General features: G+C 30.7%; 1 protein-coding gene across 1 annotated transcript in view; it reads left to right on the plus strand.

The window, feature by feature from the left end:
• Window positions 1-11,066: 11,066 nt before the first annotated feature.
• The window catches only part of LOC124538899, a 91,875-nt gene continuing 80,938 nt past the window's right edge, over window positions 11,067-22,003 (plus strand). Inside the window, exon 1 of the mRNA XM_047116152.1 lies at window positions 11,067-11,322. The gene's annotated coding sequence lies outside the window, so the exon portion shown is untranslated. The remainder of the gene's footprint in view (window positions 11,323-22,003) is intronic.

Consider the following 22,003-nt stretch of genomic DNA (forward strand, 5'->3'; position numbering starts at 1 on the left):
ACTACTTTATGGTGATATAGTTATAGTTAATTTTCACGTGTTAATAGTTTGATATATACATGTATAGCATTTGGGTTTTAAGCAATGTATTATTCTTTGAGTACGTGCTTAAATGTTAAATGTTCTAATAACCCGATCGTTTTATTTGTTTTGTTTTGTGTTCGCAATTTCAATGGTGTGTTATGGAGTAGTTTGTTTGTCGCCATTTTATTTTGTGAGAAAAATATACACGGAGTCGTAACCTAAGATTAAATATTACTGTGCAGAGGTTTCTTTAAAACTAGTTAAAACTTCAGTGGTTGTTGCTTGACATTTTATTATTTTTTTTTGTTTGCATAGCGTTGAAGCAAAGAGCGTTCCGATGTTATGTTATTACTTTAATATTAATAGGCTGATGCTGCTTCAAATAAAGGAACATATCAAGGTATAGCGCGTACTTTTACTTCTAGTGGGCAAAGTCCGTCTCTCCATTTGTGGAGAAGACTTGGATCTTGATTTTCTATAAAAATATACAGGTTTCCTTACGAAGTTTTCCTTTACTGAGCATGAGATGATTTATATTAATTTATAGGGCTTATTACAAGTTTGTTTGGGTAGGTAAGGTAATACTCTGTTGTGTTCCGCTTTGAAGGGAGAGCCAATGTTACTATAGGTACAAGATACATAATACCTTGGTTACCAACGTTGGTGAATAGTTAGTGTTGTATGGATTGGCTCATACTTATTACGGCGCTTCTGTCTTTAATGGTGACCAACCATGAAAGCCGCGATTACTCGTTCACCCACTTTACATAGATAAACATAAATTGTCCAAAATAGCAAACACAATGACACAATATATGTAAGTATAGACACATAGCCAAAGAGTAACTACTGAGTTTCTTGCCAGTTCTTCTCAGTAAAATATACTCGTGCATTCCTAACCAGTGGTAGCTTCACTTAATATATTTGTTAAACGACGATTCAAAACTGCTTGTAAAAGCCTACTTGAATAAAGTATATTTTGATTTATTAATTGGACAAATATAGCTTAATTTGAATTAGCTTTAAGTAGATAATTATTATTAATAAAACTGTTTACTCAGCGATAACAATTAATGGAAATGAACTATGCATTTGTTCATAATATAACGGTTTTAGAAACTACGGAGCTATCATTATAAATCGTATCGAACAGTAAAACGCCCCCACAATAGTAAATCAATGCACTCAAGCATAGATTATCGTAAAATAATAATATCCGTCGTAATATAAGCCTTATTATGTAGGCAGGGTAAGTGGTCTCCGACTCAAATGTTTGAGCGATTTTATTTCGCCCTATAAACTTGAACGGTTTTGGGCAAAAAATACATTGCAATCACGTTTGGTTCCGTAGCATTACTTAACAAAATCTTAAACACAATTCACTGAAATTAAAAAAGAATATTTGTTGGACAACAACAACAACAGCTTGTAAATTCCCACTGCTGAGCTAAAGGCCTTCTCTCCCTTTGAGGAGAGGGTTTGGAATATATTCCACCACGCTGTTCCAATGCGGGTTGGTGGAATACATATGTGGCAGAATTTCTATGAAATTTGTCACGTGCAGGTTTCCTCACGATGTTTTCCTTCAACGCTGAGATGAATTATCAAGACAAATTAAACACAATGAATCAGCGGTGCTTGTCTGGGTTTGAACCCGCAGTCATCGTTTAAGATGCACGCGTTCTAACCATTGGGCCATCTCGACTCCTGTATGATGCGTAATTTAAAAAGATGTGATTCGTTTTTCTACTTGAAGTAATATATTTTTTCATGATGACATAAAAACAATATGTTAATTTTATTAAGGATAATTATTTATTACTACTATAAAGAAAGTCTTGATACTTCCTGTATTCATTGCACGAGGTTATATTGTTAATCATATACTGAATTTGTTAGAAATGGAATATAGTAGTAGAATAATAGTACATTGACAATTTGGTCATAAAAAATGTAAATGGAAAAAATAATAGAATTGTTTTTATAGATAAAGTTCATAAATGACTACAAAAATAGAAAATAAACAGTGAATGATAGAGATGTGAAAGTAAATCTGTCTGTCTGTCTGATTGTCGCTCTTTCACGAGCAAATCAATGAACCGAAATTGATGAGATTTGGTGTGTAAGAAACTTGTACTCCAAGAAGAAGGACATACATACATATCAAGCCTTACAACTAGTTTTTATAATGTAAAGATACATATTATATTTTCATGTTAAATCTATTAATAGATTTGAGGGTTTTAACTATTTCATAACGAACCCCGTTCGGAGCAAGGGTCGCACTAATTTTATAGCCCACTAGGCCGCTACCTGCATTCTTCATAAACGGCGACAGCCTTTTACTACCAATTAAGCTAAATGATCGATGGATTTCTCTGCTGATATTTTAGACCTTGTATTTATGACAATAAGATACATTTCGTTGACATAATTATGTAATAGGTTGCCAGTTTATAAATATACACTCGCGTAGAAAATACGAATGGAATTTTTAGTCTTTGAGGATAATTTAGACATTATGTGAGTAATTGTTTAAGAAACAAAAAAATGTTAAATGATTATCGAACATTATAACAATTCCTATTATTTTTTTTACTTATATATCTATTATAAAACAAAGTCCTTCGACCGCGTCTGTCTGTCTGTATGTTTGCGATAAACTCCAAACGGATCCAACTATTAAACATATTTTCATGCGGTTTTCACAAACAGACACAGGGATTCATAAGGAAGGTTTAGGAATTAAATTTATTGAGGTTTTTTGTAAGTAAGTTGAAATAGAATGAAAATTGTGAAAAAGCACCAAAAAGCTTATGTTCATCCGTGTGAAGCTGGGACGGGCCGCTAGTTGATTACTCAAGACAAATATCTTCTTCTAGTTCTTCTAGATTTATCCTTCAAATCAAACGATTATACAATACCCACAATAAATAAGATAGCCATGTAAGAACTTATTTTAGTTGCATATTTAAACGTATGGTTTTTTAAAGCTGTATGTATTAAAAGGGCATATTTAAAGATGTAATTTTTTGTATGCGATGATCCCAAATCATGAATCCGAATAAAAACACTACGATGAAGATATCCTCGGTCGGTTTTTTACGCGAGTTTTTTGTCGAGAGGCGATTATGAGACGGAATTTTTAATTGCTCGCTCTTAATTGTTCGAATGGATCATTTTGGACGTTTTAAAATAAGTTGTGCGGTGTTTAGTCTGTGGTTTTCACTCAGCTGGATAGGACATGTCAATAAAGGAAACATAGTTTTTGTGTTATTCACGTGTAATAAAACTAGAAGTCGCCCGCGTTTTAAGTAGTCTATGTCCTTTATTACAAGTTTGCTTTATAACAAATTTCATCAAAATCATGTCATCGGTTAAAGATTTCAACGGTTGAAAGAGCGACAGACAGAGCTACTTTCACATTTATTATATTAATGTACATAATAATTTTGTATGAGATTATGTTTGTGAAAATAAAACAAATATTTTTTATTCAACGTCCCAGGAATCATCATCATCATTTCAGCCGTGAGACGTCCACTGGACATAGGCCTCGCCCAAAGACCGCCACAACGACCGGTCTTGTGCAGCCCGCAACCAGCGTCTTCCCGTGACCTTCACCAGGTCGTCGGACCACCTCGTGGGGGTCTGCCCAAGCTGCGTCTTCCGGTCCGTGGTCGCCACTCGTCGGCTCCATCGGCCGTCAGTTCTTCGAGCAATCTCCCAGGAATACAAAGATATAATAGGATTTGTTACCTTCGAGTCATACAAAGAAGAGATGGAAAACAGCTCTCATATACAATTAACTGGAAAAGAGTTCTTCCCTAATCCTAAGTCGAATAGACTTAACTCGTTGACGTTAACGCTCAATTCTGGTAATTATTTGCATATTGTTTATTCACATTAAAGAATAAAATAGCTTGATTGTTTATTGTGTAATGTCATTTGTCGTCGTAATAGAAAAAGAGAATTGAACGAATTGTTTTTGGATTATTACAATGTAAATAAAAATAAATATATTTTAGTTTAATTCATTCAAATATTGTTTATATATTTACCCTTATATAATATTATATAATATTAATACATATAAACTTTTTAATATTGTCAGGAAATATTTTTGTTTATTTGATGGTTAAAATGTAAGAACTTAAGCATAACTTATGTTTGGCGTTGTTGGAATAATAAAAAAAAAATACATGAGCCGGAATATTACATTTTTGAAATTATAGCTTTAATATACAATCTTAGCTGTGAAAATGTAAAGATATAACTGAAATATCTTTATTGATGGCAAAAAATCATATTGTTTGTACTATATTCTGTTAATACTAATAGTTAATGATATTGATTTCGATCCGAATGAAGAAAAATATATTTGTACAATTATCCCTAGAATTTGTGTTACAATAAATCGGAATAAATGAAAATATTGAAATTGTGAGTAAGTTAGTCATTACAGATAAATTAATAAGCAGTTTTAAATTCAAAATCAATTTACTGTCTACAATTTTATAACATATATATAATACATTAGTTATGTATATATATAATCTACAAAAAATAACTACCGAATTGCGTGTCGGTGTGTTGTCAACTACATTTGAACCGGTATCTTTACATTTAATTAATTGTAGAACGTTACAAACGTGTTTATAAAAGCCTACTTAAATATTTAAACGTTGATTTCATTTTAAGTGAAAAGTGAATTCGTTGAACGTAATAACAAAATGAGTTTAGGTCATTTTTTAAAACATGATTCAACATTTAAGTAACTTTCAAAGAGAAGGCTTTTATTTATCACCTACTGTGTTAAATAAAAACCTTGTTTACGTTATGTTATACTTGTTTATTGTTAATCTACAACCGAAAGGAATACCTAAGACTTGAAAACAATCAGAGATTTGAGTATCATCATCCTCCTGCCCTTATCCCAATATTATTTAGGTCGGTGCAGCGTGTCTTCTCCTTCCATAGTTCTCTGTCAGACGTCATCTCACAAGTAAAATTCTTTTTAGCCGTATCGTCTTTCACACAATCCATCCATCGTTTCCTTGGTCGTCCTCTACCTCTATATCCGTCCACATCCATGCTCAAGGCTTTTCTCACAATATGTTCCTCATTCCTCCGCATTACACGTCCATACCATGATAGCCGCCTTCCACATAACTTCTCGGCTATCGGTGTCACTTTCAAACTTCCTCTTATGTACTCATTCCTTACTCTATCCATTCGCGTAACACCACACATTCCTCTTAGCATTCTCATCACCGCAACATGCAAATCAGAGATTTGAGTATATTTTAGAATATTATCATTTTAAAGTGATTAGTGTACAAATGAATATTTGTGAACACTTTGCGACACTGCTGTTAAATCAAATATATAGTCCTACAAAAGAGTTACTCACTGCGTATAATAGAATAGTCAAGTTTTCGATCACTCATTACTATGCTTGTCTCACAGTGCGCCTCGCCGTCGACGTATATCCATATCAACAATATACGGTTGTATTAACAACACTATTAACTTAAGTTATTTTTTATTGTCCACTTTATTGCCTCGTTAAATGTCGGCTTCTCGGAACCCAAGTAACATATTACCCATTACGAACTGACGGAAACCGCATAATTATCTATATGTTGAATTCATTAAGAATACTACGTGTTTGACGAACACCATGTGCAAAGAATTGAGGTCTGTTTGAGTCCATAGGAACGCATGTTATTTAAATTCGAAGTTGAACAGATAACTGGAATTTTAACTTGAATTCGTTACTTAGGTATGGAACTTAGTTACATAGTATATAGTTAAAATGGTAGAGTCAATTGGGTGTAATATCTAATTTATATCATATAGGTAGGTAATGTGCTACTTGATGGTAAGTTTTTCATGTGTGTGTGTGTCATTATCGTCGTTCCAAATAGCCCAAATGTGGGCTTGTTTATAAACAAGTGACAAAAATTAATAAGAAAATTGTCTTACAATCTATTTTAAATAATATGATAGTAAACAAAGTTGGTCAAAAGCAAGTTAAAGCCGGTGCGAACCGGATTTATACCCGGTTTAGAACTTGAAATTAATTGTTTTCTCAACTGCACCATTTTGTTATTTATAACTGGAATATTATTAATTTGATATTGCATATTGTCATACCATCCTTCGTAAGCTAAGTTTTCGTATTGTTGATATAATTATATTACTTTATGCTATCGTTGATAATCATTTGAAAATCGAATAATATTCAAGAAATTATAATTATAGAACATTTTAAGTCATTTAAATAATTTCTGATATAATCAATGTTGATGAAATGAAAATTAAGTAAATGTAATACGTGACTTTTCAATTTCTTAAAATAACTTGTTTGTTAAATACGTAGATCGTAGCTTGTAGCACGTGGCGCTACGTCGTAGACACAGGATTGGGTAATTACTTTGCGGTAGTTACTTTTTATTTAAACTTTCATTTATTTATTTTGCACAATAAATTGTTTCCTAACGTAGATAAATTATACAATTCATATATAAGACCTTTTTGTTGAGCTCATTTGAAACTATCCAATTAAATAATGATTATTTTAAATATTACTTAAACACTTACTTCTATGAATATAAATATAATATACACAATGATCTTCTAGTCTTCTTTATTTTTTAAACGTAACACTGACATATATGTAGTATAAAATATATTAAATAAATTGTTATACATTTACTTTAACATATATTAATTAAATATTTCTGATGAAATAACTAGATTCGTTACTACTTCAAAGTAGTACAGTCCAATAAAAAAATTAAATACAATATTAGAAGTTAAACAAGACATTACGTCTGAAGAGTTTCATGAAAATTATAAATAATTAAAAAATTAACACAATGAAAACTTGAGGCAATTAAAGTGACACTATAACACTAAGCTGTTATAAAAATACAATACGTACAATCCGACAGGGCTCCTAATTAAAAGCGTGCGTGTACTCCGCGAACTGCCGGCTTAATTACTGTTACAACGTATTACTTACACAGGGTGTTCTTAACGTCATAATTTTAACAACGCCACCATCACCAAAACCTTTCTCACAAACAAGGTAAACGTTTTAATGCCACTTAACGTAGTTTAAGACGGATATTTTTAGGAAATTATTAGTTTGCATTTTCATACATCCTATATACGTGTTATGTATACGTTGATGATGTACGCTTAATACAACGTACGTTAATATGTCAAATGAATACATAGTATTAACAATACGATGTGATGGCAACGCACACAATTAGGGACGTGACAGATTCGCTGCATTAGAGTGCGAACTATGTTTCCTTTAATTTATTCTTTTTTTAAATTTCTCTAAAGAAAAATCATTCAATCGATTTGATGTCGATTGTAATATAATACAATTCTTTTATATTTATTATCTTATATTTACATTCAAAATTAAATCAATTTGTGTATTATTTATCTTATCTAACTATTTGAGAGTGTCTCGTAATCTACTTTTCACTTTTTGCATAAATAAATTATTATTGTGATTGTTTAGTTTCTCATATCTTATAAAAAAATCGCATGGAAAAATTTACAATGAGCGCCTAAACTAAGTCATAAAGGATTAAATCTAATCCGAGGCGCATAATATATCAATTTATCATTTAATAAGCACTTTATCGCGGTACTTATTATATTAAATACAATCAATACATCATGCATTGAAATCGTGAAAAGCGTTATTTTATTTAGACTTAGATTACATCGTTAAAAATGTTTCGTTATAATTATACAGCAATATTTATGATGTGACTTGCACCTACTATGTTCGCAGGTCTGTTTGAGTTTATATCTAATCAAAAATAAATATGAGGATATCAAAAATGTCGACTGGTATATTTAATTACATTACGTATGTACTATGACATAAACGACTTTTTAAAGACAGTTATTATATATATATTTGTATGTATTCTATTCATGCGAATGCGTAATGAAAATAATAAATTAAATTAAAAATAAATCACAGTCGATAGGAGCTAATATTTTGTATTTTCAATAGAATCATAAGATAGAAAAGCAGATCATTACTTTAAGCATCACTTACAGTCTTTTATCGGCTACTCTACATAATGATCTTCATCTTAATACGATTTTATGAAGACTTTGTTCAAATTAATGATAAATAATAATTATTAGTGTTGATTGTCTGGGAAGATGGAATGTGCAAGTATGCTGTTCTAGCATTACATTAACTGATAAATAATTTTGGTAATGTCAGTCATTTATGACATCTTGAATACAGTTTTAGCAAAAAACTTGTATCTCAGATTGCCCGCTATTCCTGCTCCTACATAATACATAAACAAATGATTTATAGAATATTTACCAATATATCATTTGTACATGAGCAATATATATTATTATAATAAATATTATTCGAAGGAATAATAATTTCCTTAAAGGCCGGTAACGCACCTGCAAGCCCCCTGGTGTTGCAGATGTCCATGGGCGGTGGTAGTCACTTTCCAACAGGTGAGCCTCCTGCTCGTTGGCCACCTATGACATAAAAAGGACAAACACTGGAGGACTGCAACTGAAAGAAAAGTATAGATACAACAATTGATATTCCATTTTTAAGCCGCGACTTTCCCCGATACACCATTATCATTTGAACGTGTAATCCTCGCGTCCGACACGAGACACCTCGCTCGTGTGCGTGATCGCGTCGGTGTGCGTGCTGTAATAGAGCGATGACGTGATTTCCTGCGCTGAGTTATTGCTACTGTACCGGCGCTAAATGCTCTGCGCGCAGTGACTTTGTAATGCGGTACCTTTTCTCGAATTGCCGTAGTTATACCGATGCTGTAACTGAGGCAATTAGTACGAGTGAACTGTTTGCTTGCATTTTTAATAGTCTTTCGAGCTTTTTAATATATTTTTTTTACTAGATTTTAAATGCAATATTTAAATGTTTTATTCTATGTATATAAAAAATATTCATGTATCCTCGAATGTTTTTTAGTCTGTTTGTGCATCTTATGATTTAATTCATGAATAAAAGATGATGTACAAAGATAATGATTATATCAATTTTTAATATCTTATTGATAGAGTCCGATAAATAAAATACAACTTTTACATGACCGTACATAAAACTATTTTATATAATTTCTGATAATGTTATATAGATAATATTTATTAGTCAACAGGTTTTTTTAATTTGTTGTTATATAAGCCTAAGCGCGGCTGTCTGTGGAGATAATGTCACATCCATCAAAAACGTTCCGATTATGTTTTGTTTTATGTTTGTGATAAGGTTCAAAGAAGTGTAAATATTAATATGGATTAAAAAAAAATTGACCTTTGGACTTATTTAATAAAGAATGATATTATATTGGCAACAATTAATGCTTTTAGTTATCTATTTATTTTTATTTAGTGATAAGTGGTTGACCTTGATCATAGAAACTAGCTATACCACCCCTATAAACGTTATGATCTGAGGTGTTATAGAACCAATCCGTGTCATGTCCCATGTACTTATAATTATACTGATTTTTTCCTCTACAATTTGGAATACAGAAATACAAATTATTGTTACTGGTAGACTTAGTGATCAATAGGTTTCGAGTATTCTACAATGCGATCAACCAATGAGACCTTGGATCTATCTTTCAAATAGTACCAAATATCTGTTATATTACTCTGAAGATGGATTATTCGATAAGAATGTGATAATATTCTATATAATTGATTAATTGCAAATGATATCATGTCGATGATATGTTATTGATAGGTGTGCTCTTATAATCGATGTTAACGCCGTAAATCGTACAAAAAGGAACAAGTGATTTTCGAGACACAAGAGTGGAAACGTCCAGACTCTAAGAATGAATAAATATAACAGTTATATTATATGTATTTTTAATAATATAAATTCACGTACCTGTGGGATCATTCAAAAAAAATCCATGTATTCTAGATAATTGCATGATATCTCCATAGATTTTATCGCCTGTGTACATTTTATAATCGTACTTAATCAATATATTTCCGATTATTTTAATAATCGTATAAACTAAAACTAAAACTGCATTATTACTTGCTGATATAAATATTATCGTAAAAACTGTTATTGTATTCGAAGGTTTTAATGATGATAAACATAATTACTTCTATCTTGGATTGGTTTCGTATCAGAATAAGTATATGCTCATTGATAATTCCGATTTTTGACATTCCCAATGATGTGATAAGTTAATTTTTCATATTCAATTAAAGATAACTTTACGAACTTACTCTCATTTGATGATGACTACTCAAATATTATCATTTTTCTGCTTTTTCACCCATCTTATACTCGGCGGTAGAGTGGTCTGGTTGGGTACTGTCCATTCATCAAACATTCTACCGCCCTACATACTTTGCATTGTTGGTTTGTAATGTGTGTGGCACAGATACATATAACTTTAGTTCTCATGCTTGGTTGCGTATTAGCGATATATGAAGTTGTTAATATTTTGTTATATAATATCTGTAAGTGGTGACTGATTATCATCAGCTGGAACATTTGGCCACATTTTAAAATAAACTCACGGCAGTATACGCGCGTAAAATATTTTAATGTGATTTGCGACATTAACTATGACAATTATTAAATTTATACCATAGTCAAGTTTTACAAGTGAGATTCGAAGTGAATTCTTACAGAATCGCACTGCTGTCTTTCATATACATAATGATGAATGAATACATATTGATAATAACGATAAATTAGATTCGGTGCTTATTTTTATAACGACGAAAATATGGCGTAATTAAAGTTTTATACAATTAGTAAATAGACGATAAAAGACAAAATTGACTATTCGTTGGTACAAAGGAAAACCACGTTCAAATAAACAAATGTAAAAACAGCTATAATTAAATTAATTTCTAAACAATATTGTTATGGACGTCGCGTTAAAGTTATACCGTCCGCGCAACGAGGGGTGGAGAAGGCAACAACTCATAAAATTAAGCGATTTGGATCTGAGTTAGTCTAACTGTGAGGATCGTCGCGTTAACAGCTCCGCACACACGCGCGGCCCGCTCGGAGCACGTTCGGAACGCTTTCGGTTACGAATCGGTTCCCCGAACGCCATTGTTACCAACAATGCGTTGACACTACGTTCGGAAGTGGCATAATTGACTCGAATTGTTTCACTGATTGTTTTTAACGAACTATTTTTTTTTAATCTGTGACCTTTTTATTGAGTTCTTTTTTTTGTGCTGTGTGATTGATACGGATATCGGACCGGTCAGGTGAGCAATAAAACGTAATTATAAGGTTTTTAATTAAGTTGAGACGTAATTATGTTAACGAGACGTAGATTATCGTAATTTTTTTGTCGTGAAGTTTATTTTTATTGTTTATATCGGTTTTCGTTTACAAAGTTTTCGGATTTAGACTAAAATATTTTTATCAGCTAATCGTTTTGATTGATTGTTGTTTAATGTTTTTTTTTTATTTATCTTAAGAGTTAAATCTTGATTAATATCATCGTGACAGTCCTTTTTCTTTTTTTTGAATGAATTGCTTTTTAATATGCGACGTTTTAATTATCAAGGTTTTATATATTTTTTATCGCATAGAGATAGACCTACAATAATATACATTATTTGAGATTAAATACCGCTTACCTTTGTTTACCTTAAAATCTCAATTTTAACATTATGCGTAATACAATTTAATTCCATGTTATTCCAAATAAATATACATGATACATTAAAACGTTTAAGTACGTTACTCTAATTAAATTTAATTACAATCATGTTTTTAAATTGAAGACGGTAAAAAACTTAAGAGATTCTTTAAAATTAATTAACCCAAGACAGAAATGTTTAAGAACATAATCTAGTTGAATAATTGATGACAAAACAATTGTTTATATGCCTTTATTTATAAAAATAGATGCTATAAATTAAAATAAAAAAAAAATTGTACATACTATTATTTAGGTTATAAGTTAGTTTAAACTTTCGTAGCGTCGTTGATAGATTAGGATAGTTGAAGTTAATTGATTCTAGTTTACGGAGTTCTCTTTGTATCCAAACAGACTTCTAGTAATTATATTTTAAGCATTACATAGTAAATTAACATTATTATAATAATATATCTGGTAATACGTATTATATGTATCAAAAGGTTCTAAATTTTTAAAAATAACGAATGCATATTTTTATTGTAATTATTTATTGAACTATTCGAAAAGGCTGAAGGCTGTGAGTATTAAATATTTTAAATAATTAAAATATTTAATAAACACAAACTTATTAAAAAAAGGATGAAATTTGAAAATGAAAAGTATATTTATGTTATTAATGAACTAAATTTTACCTACTTATGAGTTCAAACTTCAAAGTCTTATTATATAAATGACAGGGGTTATGGGGTTACGCTAATTCGTAGGAATATAAAAAGACATCAATTTTTTAAAAGAAAAGTAATTCACGATATTATATACTGGATATGAAAAAAATATTAATTGTTTTCTATATGAAAGCGACCAGATCCGGCTTCGCACGGGTTTTCGATATGTATCGTTATATTATGAACAAATTACATAAAATTAATAAAAATTGTAGCGTATGAGTTATTCTGATTTATAACCTATATTACTGTAAAATTTCACCCAAATCCGTTGAGTAGTTTTTTGTGAAGGAGTAACAAACATAAGTACACCCTTACTAATTTTCGCATTTATAATATTAGTAGGATAGGATAGTATAAATATTTATTACATACCTAATGAAACTAGAGGTGCGTTTCTGTGTGAGTATTAAATCTGCTTAGGTATTCTTATCTTTACATAATAACATTAAATTGGTGGCTAATCAATTGATAACGAGTTATACGAATTTATTATTAATATTACGTTTTTCTTCTTAATCAATACTCATCAATTCGTAGTATTTTTGTCTTGAGATTTAAATAATATTAATAGATATGTATTAGTTTATATTATAAATGTTGTTAACCGTCCGTTGGTATATAAAGAATAGAGGGAAGGATCAGCGGAGTACAATAATTGATAGGTTATTGCCATCGACAGAGAATTCCGCGTCGGTTGGTTAGTCTCGTAACGATGATAGTAAGTATATTACGTGAAATCTTCTGAAGATTTCACGTAATATACTTACAAAGATAAAAACTATTATATATACAATAATAATTTTACATAATAAAAATGATTTCATTTTGCAAACATTTACGTAATAATAATTTTCATTATGTAAAAAAAAACATGTAAAAAAATGGCGTAAAATAGAATTGCATACAAATACGCAACAAGAGACACGCATTGACAGATAACACATAGATAACACGGCTTGTTGTGAAAGCCTTCGTGTTGATGCGCATGCGCCGCGTTGCACACAATCGCAATACATATTTATGAATGTATCATATATATTTCAAAGTTATGCCTAATTTAAAATAGTATAATTTTGGTTTTGTTGATGGTACTTTTATCGTTTTATAAAAATCCCAAGACTCAATTTTAATAAAGGCCGGCCGAAGGGGCTCTCCAAAGTGAGTATTTCCGTGTTGCGTACAATTTTTGCAAGATTATTTCTTTTGCGTTGATTGATTTTTCTCTTATTGCAAATTTATATTCTATAATTATCTTATGTCCTTTCTTGGAGCGGTTTCGTCGTGAAAGAGCGACAAACACATAGAGTTACATTCACATTTGTAATATTATTATAGATTGTAATTATACTGTACAGCACTAACATATGAATCCAAGAGACATTACAAAAAAATAACAATTTATTTGTGTCATATTTAAACATTTCAAATAGTGACTGTAACTTCTGAAAACATACATTTCATTCTGAGAAATATCAATAGCAGGAGTCTGATATTATTTTCAGTGGAAAGGGTAATTATTCGGAATAAAATTAATACATCAATTAATTTTAAAAACCGAATACGAGTTATCAACATATGTAGATATTCATGAGCGTAATATTTGTGTTATTAATTAATATTTTAGGCGGTTAGATTAAATAGTGGGAATCGGTTTTTAAAGAGAATTCAATTAATCAAAATATACTTTCTACGAAATTGTAGTTCGATCTCAATAAATGGCCGGCGGCTAATAATACAGTAAAAGTCAAACGACTTACTATTTACATAAGATTAATTTTAGTCGATAATAGTCAATTGACGATCCCTAGAAGAAATTGATAATTCAACATGTCATGTTGATGTGGAACTTTGTGAAAAACCCCGCATGCTTTGAATGAAATTCTGGCACATTATAATCCACCAACTTAGTAAGAAGTTTGAGCCCAAGTGTGAGATATAAACGAGCTACTCTACTTTTTCTATTTATTTAAATTTGTGGTATTTGTGCAAGCCCGTCTGCGTTCCATTCCCAAATTTTATATTCTACTGACAAACAAAAAATCAGTATTGTACTCTTCTGCTGTAAGGAATGGTTAATATTTCTTACAGCGCCAATATCTATGAGCGATGGTGACCACTTACCATCATGTGGCCCACACGTCCGTACGCCTACCGTATTTCTAAAAAAAGTATTAGAATTTTGGAATATTCATAACTAGTTTTTCGTTTTATGAGTTTGGTTGTCAAATCTTAGGCAAAAAAAGAAGCCTATTTTTTTTCTTTGGAGTTTAAATTTGCTTCATCAAATTCGGTTGCGGTTTGGTAGTGTGAGCAACAGACATAAATACAGAGCTACTTTTACATTTATACTATTTGTATGGATTTTAACAATTTAAGTATTCGTGTCTATGTGGTGTGTTGTCGACGTAGACTTCAGTGCAGTTAGACATCGGGATGAAAAGCTAAAAGGGTTCGTCTCCAGTGCACTTTAAGTGAGGTACTCTGAGTGCAGCTGAGACCTAGTCTAATTCTGGAGGGAACCTCTCAGTAGCCTACAGACAATTTACTGTGAGAGTCGCTGTATACATGAAATTTATTCTGAACTTTCGTGGGTTTAAATAAACATGAAGCCGTGATGGCCCAGTGGACACAAGGCATAAATCTTAATGGATGATTCTGAATTCAAACTCAACTCAAATTGGCAAATACATATAAATTAATGTTGTTAATTTGTATTCATAATTTATCTTGTGTTTCATGGTTACCTAACATTGCGAGGAAACCTACCTATACGGTGGCTGATAATTTTTCACGAGTATGAGAGTTCTGTAGTATTATAGTCAGTGTATCTGCATCTAGCCTAAGAGTCACAAGACATATACTGAAAATTTAAAGGAGTCTATCTTTTTGTTATCTAAGTTTCTTCTGCATGGTGCTTGGAATTTTGTGCGTGGCCGGTCCTCCCACTTACAGGGTAGGTATATCACAGTCAAACAGCTTGTACTGCTTTGAACAGTAGTTCAAATAGGGATACCAATAATAATATATCAGGCACAAAATTCCTCGCGTGTCAAATAAGTAGTCACTCAGTAGTCATGACATAAGCCATTTTCTAAATTATGACCTTAAGGTTTTTGCTTATATATAATGATTGTAAAATTCAATTTATTTACTGATCATTGATTAACTTAAGAACTTGCCGACCGCTTAATAGGGAGACTTGAGAAATTTTCATTGTAACTTCTTTCCTTTCTAATAAAATAAAAGCCAAAGATATACTTCAATAAGCAATTTTGCATCGTTATTTTACGAAACTATTTTAACCGAAACTAACACCGGTTCAATCTAGATTCTACTGAGAATAACCGGCAAGATACTCAGTTACTCTTTTCCAAGATTTAAAATACGAAGTTATGTTAGCTGTATACAATTATATATGTGTATAATAATCCTGCCTGGCAGTATTAGTTCTGTTTTTTATCATTAATATTAGTCTCAATATAGTTCAAGCTCATAATAAAGATAAAAGTTAATGTCTCTTGTCATTCGCTCAACGTTTAGTAAGACAGTTGATATTTAATCAAAAATATTAACAAAATTTTCGTCGGAAGAATTTGAATAGCATTTGAACAGGAAAATGGTAACATTCTTGCCATTATTTTAGTGTCGCTTTCTGCTTTTTTAATTTCGATCTGACATACCAGTACAACTCCTTCCTCGATGTTAACAATTCTAAGATTACTTATCATAAACGTTTTGTATAGATTCGTCTTATTGAACTTAACATTTTATTTTTCATTTTAGTGTACATTTTAGCTTGAATTTTTTAACTCAATGGGAAAAACATGTGAGTATTTAAGAATTAAATTTTCCTATTAGACACGATATAAATTAATTTTTTATATGTTATTTCATTTGAGGTATCGTACTTCTGCATCTTATGCCAATTTGTTCTCATTAGTATCTATACTCTTTATATAACCTTATAATTAATAATCGGTAGTAGATTTTTATGCAATTCAGTTAGGTAGTCCGAATTTATGACGTCATGCGGACAAAAAGTCTACTTAATTAACGTACGTAGTTTACAGATGATTGTTTCAATTCACTGATGTCCAAACCCACATCAGAGAATCACATCAGCATACAGAGAAGAGCTGTGCTGTACTCATTGACTCGATCGAGTATTTAAATTAAGCATAATTTCCAAGCGATATTATTAAAACAAAACTAAATTTTCTATTAAAATATAAACATGACACAAATCCAAATATAACATTCTAAAGAATATACGTCAATTATCAATGCACGCTGAAATATGCTTTATATCTTAATAATAGATTTGATTTTCCTGTGAATGAATCGTTAACATATATTTTATTTTATAAGAATTGTTTTAGTGACGTTAATTGAAATCAAATGTAAGCATAATAATTTAAAACTATAGGACTTTGGAAATACTAAGTAAGCGGTACTGACCGTTGTGTAGGCAGAAACGATTATACTCTAGATCAGTTTTGAGGGAATCATATTACCTTTTATATATATAAAAATGCCGCTCCACTACACATACCTATTTCATTCAATAGGAAAACTTATGAATTATACTAATGGAAGAAATTTCACCAATGATTAAAACTCACTTATGTCACTTAAAACTCACTCAAAAATAAATCTAGACATCAATAACTACGACAATTGATATAAGCGACCCGTAGAGTTATCTAGAAAAGCTTTAACTAGTGTCTTTGGGATGATGTTGTCTTGAGCATGTATGTGGCTTGATATAGAGATAGGGGATGACCAAACCGAACCGATATAGAGATAGGGGATGAACCGATGGGTGGATTGTGTGAAAGACGATAGTTAGAAAGAATGTTACTTGTGAGATGAAGACCGACGAAGAAGTATGGAAGAAGAAGACATGCTGACAAGACCCCAAGTAAAATGGGCATAAGGGCAGGTCGATGACGTGACTCGGGATGATGTGAGGGAAATAGATACAAAAAGCCTGAACACATTACACTCATATTTTGAACAGTTGAGTTAAAAGTATAGCCGATATAAACATGGAGTCCGCAAGTAATAATAAATTTATATATAATAATTTAAAATGTACCACCATCTCAGCTGTGGACGTGATTAAGATGTTTAATCTTGAACTGTTCTGTTAACCCAGTAACTAATACTAATAAAAAACGTCCGGTGTATTTAAAATTTCACCAGTGTAAAGTAACTTACATTTTAAATTAAAACATGTGGGATATGTAGAACTCAGTTGAAACAAGCCATTTGATCAAGATTAATTATAGTAGTTACATTTTAATAATTAGACGGCAATCTGATTAAACTCCACAGCGTTTAGGCTTATGTTTAACAGATTAGCGTGTTTTCCGAGGATTTTGGTCTGCTGTGTTCTCAGGTAGTCAATCAACCAACATAACAGTTAGATAGGTTAGATGACAATTATTGTGATAAAACCTATAAATCTACAATCCTTATGCTAATATGAAAAAAACTGTCTTGTACTTATGATAATTTATTTTGAACTTACAATACAGCTGGCAGAAGAAGAAATCTTTGATTATTCTTCTATTATTCATTCATTCATTCCACACTGGCCCACTCACCATTCAAACGAAACAAATACCCTATTCTCATCGAAGAACAAGACATATAAACCCTTGATTTTCATATTCCATGCGATTTTCTAATTCACTTCAATTTCTCTTTCAAAGTTCCGAGAACAACTCCGACATTCAAAAGGTTCTTTTTTCAAGAATCCATAATCTACAGCATATTTATTAAATATTTTATTATTTCGCTACCAATGATATCACGTTACTAAAAATTTTGATGTTGTTTTGTTTTACTCCTAACATTATGATTGGGTTAGAAAAATATTAAAACCAATAAGTCATCGAACGGCCGATGTCTCGAGATTATAATTTTAATCGATAGAACTTACTCAGTTGCGGAAGTACGCGACGTGTGTGGCCCTTTGATATCGGCGATAAATTTAAAATGCAGTTGACACCCAGAGCCGCAGCAATTAACAGCCCTAATACTTCGTAATAGGGTCGTTAATTCAGATAAAAGAAATTCAAACGGCAAATTAGTTTTGATGTGATTATAATTTTAATATAAGACGTCGGAAGCAACGAATGGCGAATCAGGAACGTGTCGGGCAATTTTCAAAGCGTCTAGTTCCCTTGTAACATTTCCTGTATTATTATTATTTTTAATAATTCTTTGATTTTGACATTTCTCTGATCATAAGTATATTTGAACCGGACATCTGGCTTATGAATCGGATACAAATAGAATAATTGCGTTATTAGTTATAAAAATTTTAAGAGTCGTTTAGTTTTTGATGTGTTACATTAAATATTTGACAAGTATCTCTTTTGATTTTGTTTTTTGTTTTGGCAAACGATTTGATATTTATAGTTGATTGATATTATACTTAGTTTTTCTTTTATATCGGGTTGCAATTGACACAATGACGAATATCGCTTACGGGATTTACGTTAAAAAAATTTCGTTAATATTAAAGTTTTAGTAAATACCCAGCAGTTATTGTTTTCAAAATTAAAATATAATATGTGAAAATAAACGATTACAATGATATGCTAATGCGAAAAACATCTTTAAGTGCATCCTTTTACATATATCAAAATGCCATTTTTACATTTTTTTCGGTTTGTCTATCTGTCTGTTTGTTCCAGCTAATCTCTGTAACGGCTGGACCGATTTTGACAGGACCTTCACTGGCAGATAACTGATATAATGAGGAGTATCTTAGGCTACAATATTTTACTTTTATTTTTTTACAAGACTAAGCCGATGATATATATATGATGATGATATATACATTTTAATTTTACAATTAGTTACACTTCTTAATATGAATAATGATTTATAATCTGTATTGTAGAATTGTATTAAATTAATGTAATCGTGATCTATTCGTTAAACTTATTGAATTATCCAAGGCATGGTAAGTATATAGCCATTTTTTAAACAGATCAAGGGAAGGCAAATAATGTAAATAACAATGTCGATGTCCCCGTACAATAAACTCTCTAAACGTCGTATTTACTGTCGGCCGTTCACGAGCGTCACAGAAAATGCTATAGGCATTTAATTTTCATCTGTCGGAATGTATCGGTTTCGGTTCGAGTATGCGAACTGTGATATGATGCCCCCCCTGACAGCTTTGTTTCAATTTATCGACAGGGTTGCCACAATGGAAAAAGAAATATTATTTTAGTAATGTATACGAAATAAGGCTTTGTTTACTTTGCCCTTATTAAAGTCAAATCATGTTTGAAATTCGTTTATACTATATAGAGCCTGTAATGAATATAACACTAAATTTTCCGGCATTGGTATATTTACAGAATCGCTAACTCTTTCTCTTTATTTTTAAAATTTCCACTTCTTTCATAGTTTTGTTTTTTCTTTTAATTATTATATTAGATATTATAACTTATTTGTTCTGATTATTATGTTTTAAGTTATAAGTGGTGACTTTACTGGTATATGTGCTAATTTTTATGTTATAGTTTTAAAGCTTACTTGTACTGTTTGTTTCCCTAATAAAGTAAAATAATATAAAAAAATAATTGCAAAATATGTAAACTATCCAACTTCAGAAAATGTTTTTTCATATTATATCATTGTTCTATTGTTTAAATACAAAGATTACATTTCTGAATGTAATTCTGTTAGTTATGAAGCTTATGCCGCCAACGTGAATATCATTTACTTGGCATAAAGTTTGACTGGCAGAGAACGCTTGCATGGCATTAAGTCCTTTTGTATCGAACACTTGAAGACAATAAAGTTAAATTAGCAACATATATTAATGTATAAGGCATATACTTTAAACTAAATGAAACACTTTGTATGATATTGTACAATTTGATCTTTAGATAGATATTAATGGCTTATTAAAGTGATCAAATATCACACTTAAGTGATATTAAGTTCTATAAGAAAAAAAACTTAACGATTCGTTAGCATTTCATTTAAATATCATTTTTTAATGTTCGTAATAAAATTCGTAAAGATTTATTGTATTAACAAACTTTAAAAAGAAACAGCTTATACAAAGATTATCGATATTTTTATAGTAATGACATTTTAAAATGTAATTGTATGTCAATGAAAAATCTCCATGACATCGCATTTACTGTTAAATTTAAATCTTTCTTAACAAAATATATTCTTGATATATTCAAGTAAATTCAAAAGAACCTATGATTTTTTTAACTAATATTTTATATAATTATAAACTAACCATAGATAAGAAATTCAGTAATTATTCTTCTCTCACCAATTAAATTTCTTAAGTATGTTAATTAAATATAATTAATTTCATGAATATGTTACATTTTCCTCAAACGGATTTCAGGAATAGAATAGGAATTTTCATCTAAAATATTAAACTAACCCTTTTATAATCGGTCTAATGGTGTAGTTAATAGTATGCCTTAGTTAATAATTCCAATAAAACATTAAAAGCAACAAAATTATTTAATCTGTGATTTAATACAAATACGTAATGTCATTCGAAGTCATTGGATAAAGCTTGCGATATAAGAAAAACTTGTAAAATATTGAGATCAAATGACGGATTAAGTGTCAGTTGACAAGATCTATGCATGTTGTAAAGTAGTTTTATTTAAGTCCTATCGGAGATATAGGAGCTCCTAGGATTATTAACTACAGGCACAATGGACATAACATCTTAGTTCCCAAGGTTGGTGGCACATTGACGATGTAAGGAATAGTTAATATTTCTCACAGCGTCATTGTCTACGGTTGTTGGTGACCACTTACCATCAGGTGGCCTATATGCTCGTCCGCCAATCTATAAAAAAAAAAGAGAAGGCTTCCACCTTGGGAACATTAATAGGCTTATGTTGATAATTTATATAGTATTAATATTAGTAGTATGTATTCTTTTATGTATTTAATAATATATGAATGTTTATAAATTAATTAATTTCTTTATTGTGCCCCTTTGAACACATTTTAAAGTTGTTAATCTGTCCATAGGTTGGGTGGGAGATCGCTTTAGCGATACGGTTGCCTGTTGCATCTTATGCAACTTTGTACATTCCGAGCATTTATTCTATATATCTATTTATATATGTTTGTTCTTTCAATACATAATGATTAAAATAACGTTGTTCATGTTCAAAACTATTTCTAAGTTGACGATAAAGCTTTGGATGTCTGTTTAATGTTTAGTTTATTATAAACAGATTTATCGACGTTAATTTATACATACAAGCTGTTGTTTCCTAGATCTTTTGATATAATTTATTCTAAGTTGAGGTAAAGTAATAAATTTTAATTATTATCCTTCGACTCCTTCCCAGTAGAAGAGGTGTAGAGCAAACCCACCACGCTACCTCAATATGGCTTGGTGGAAATGTAGAGTTTCTTCCGATATAGGTTTCTTCCCAAATAAAAATCGCCCAGAATGAGATAATTTTAAACATAAATAAATACATAAACACTTACTTGCTTACTGGTTAAAATAGATAACTTTTTAAAATTTTTTATCTACTGCTATTT

Source organism: Vanessa cardui, chromosome 21, assembly GCF_905220365.1.
Source record: "Vanessa cardui chromosome 21, ilVanCard2.1, whole genome shotgun sequence".
NCBI classification, from domain to species: Eukaryota; Metazoa; Arthropoda; class Insecta; order Lepidoptera; family Nymphalidae; genus Vanessa; species Vanessa cardui.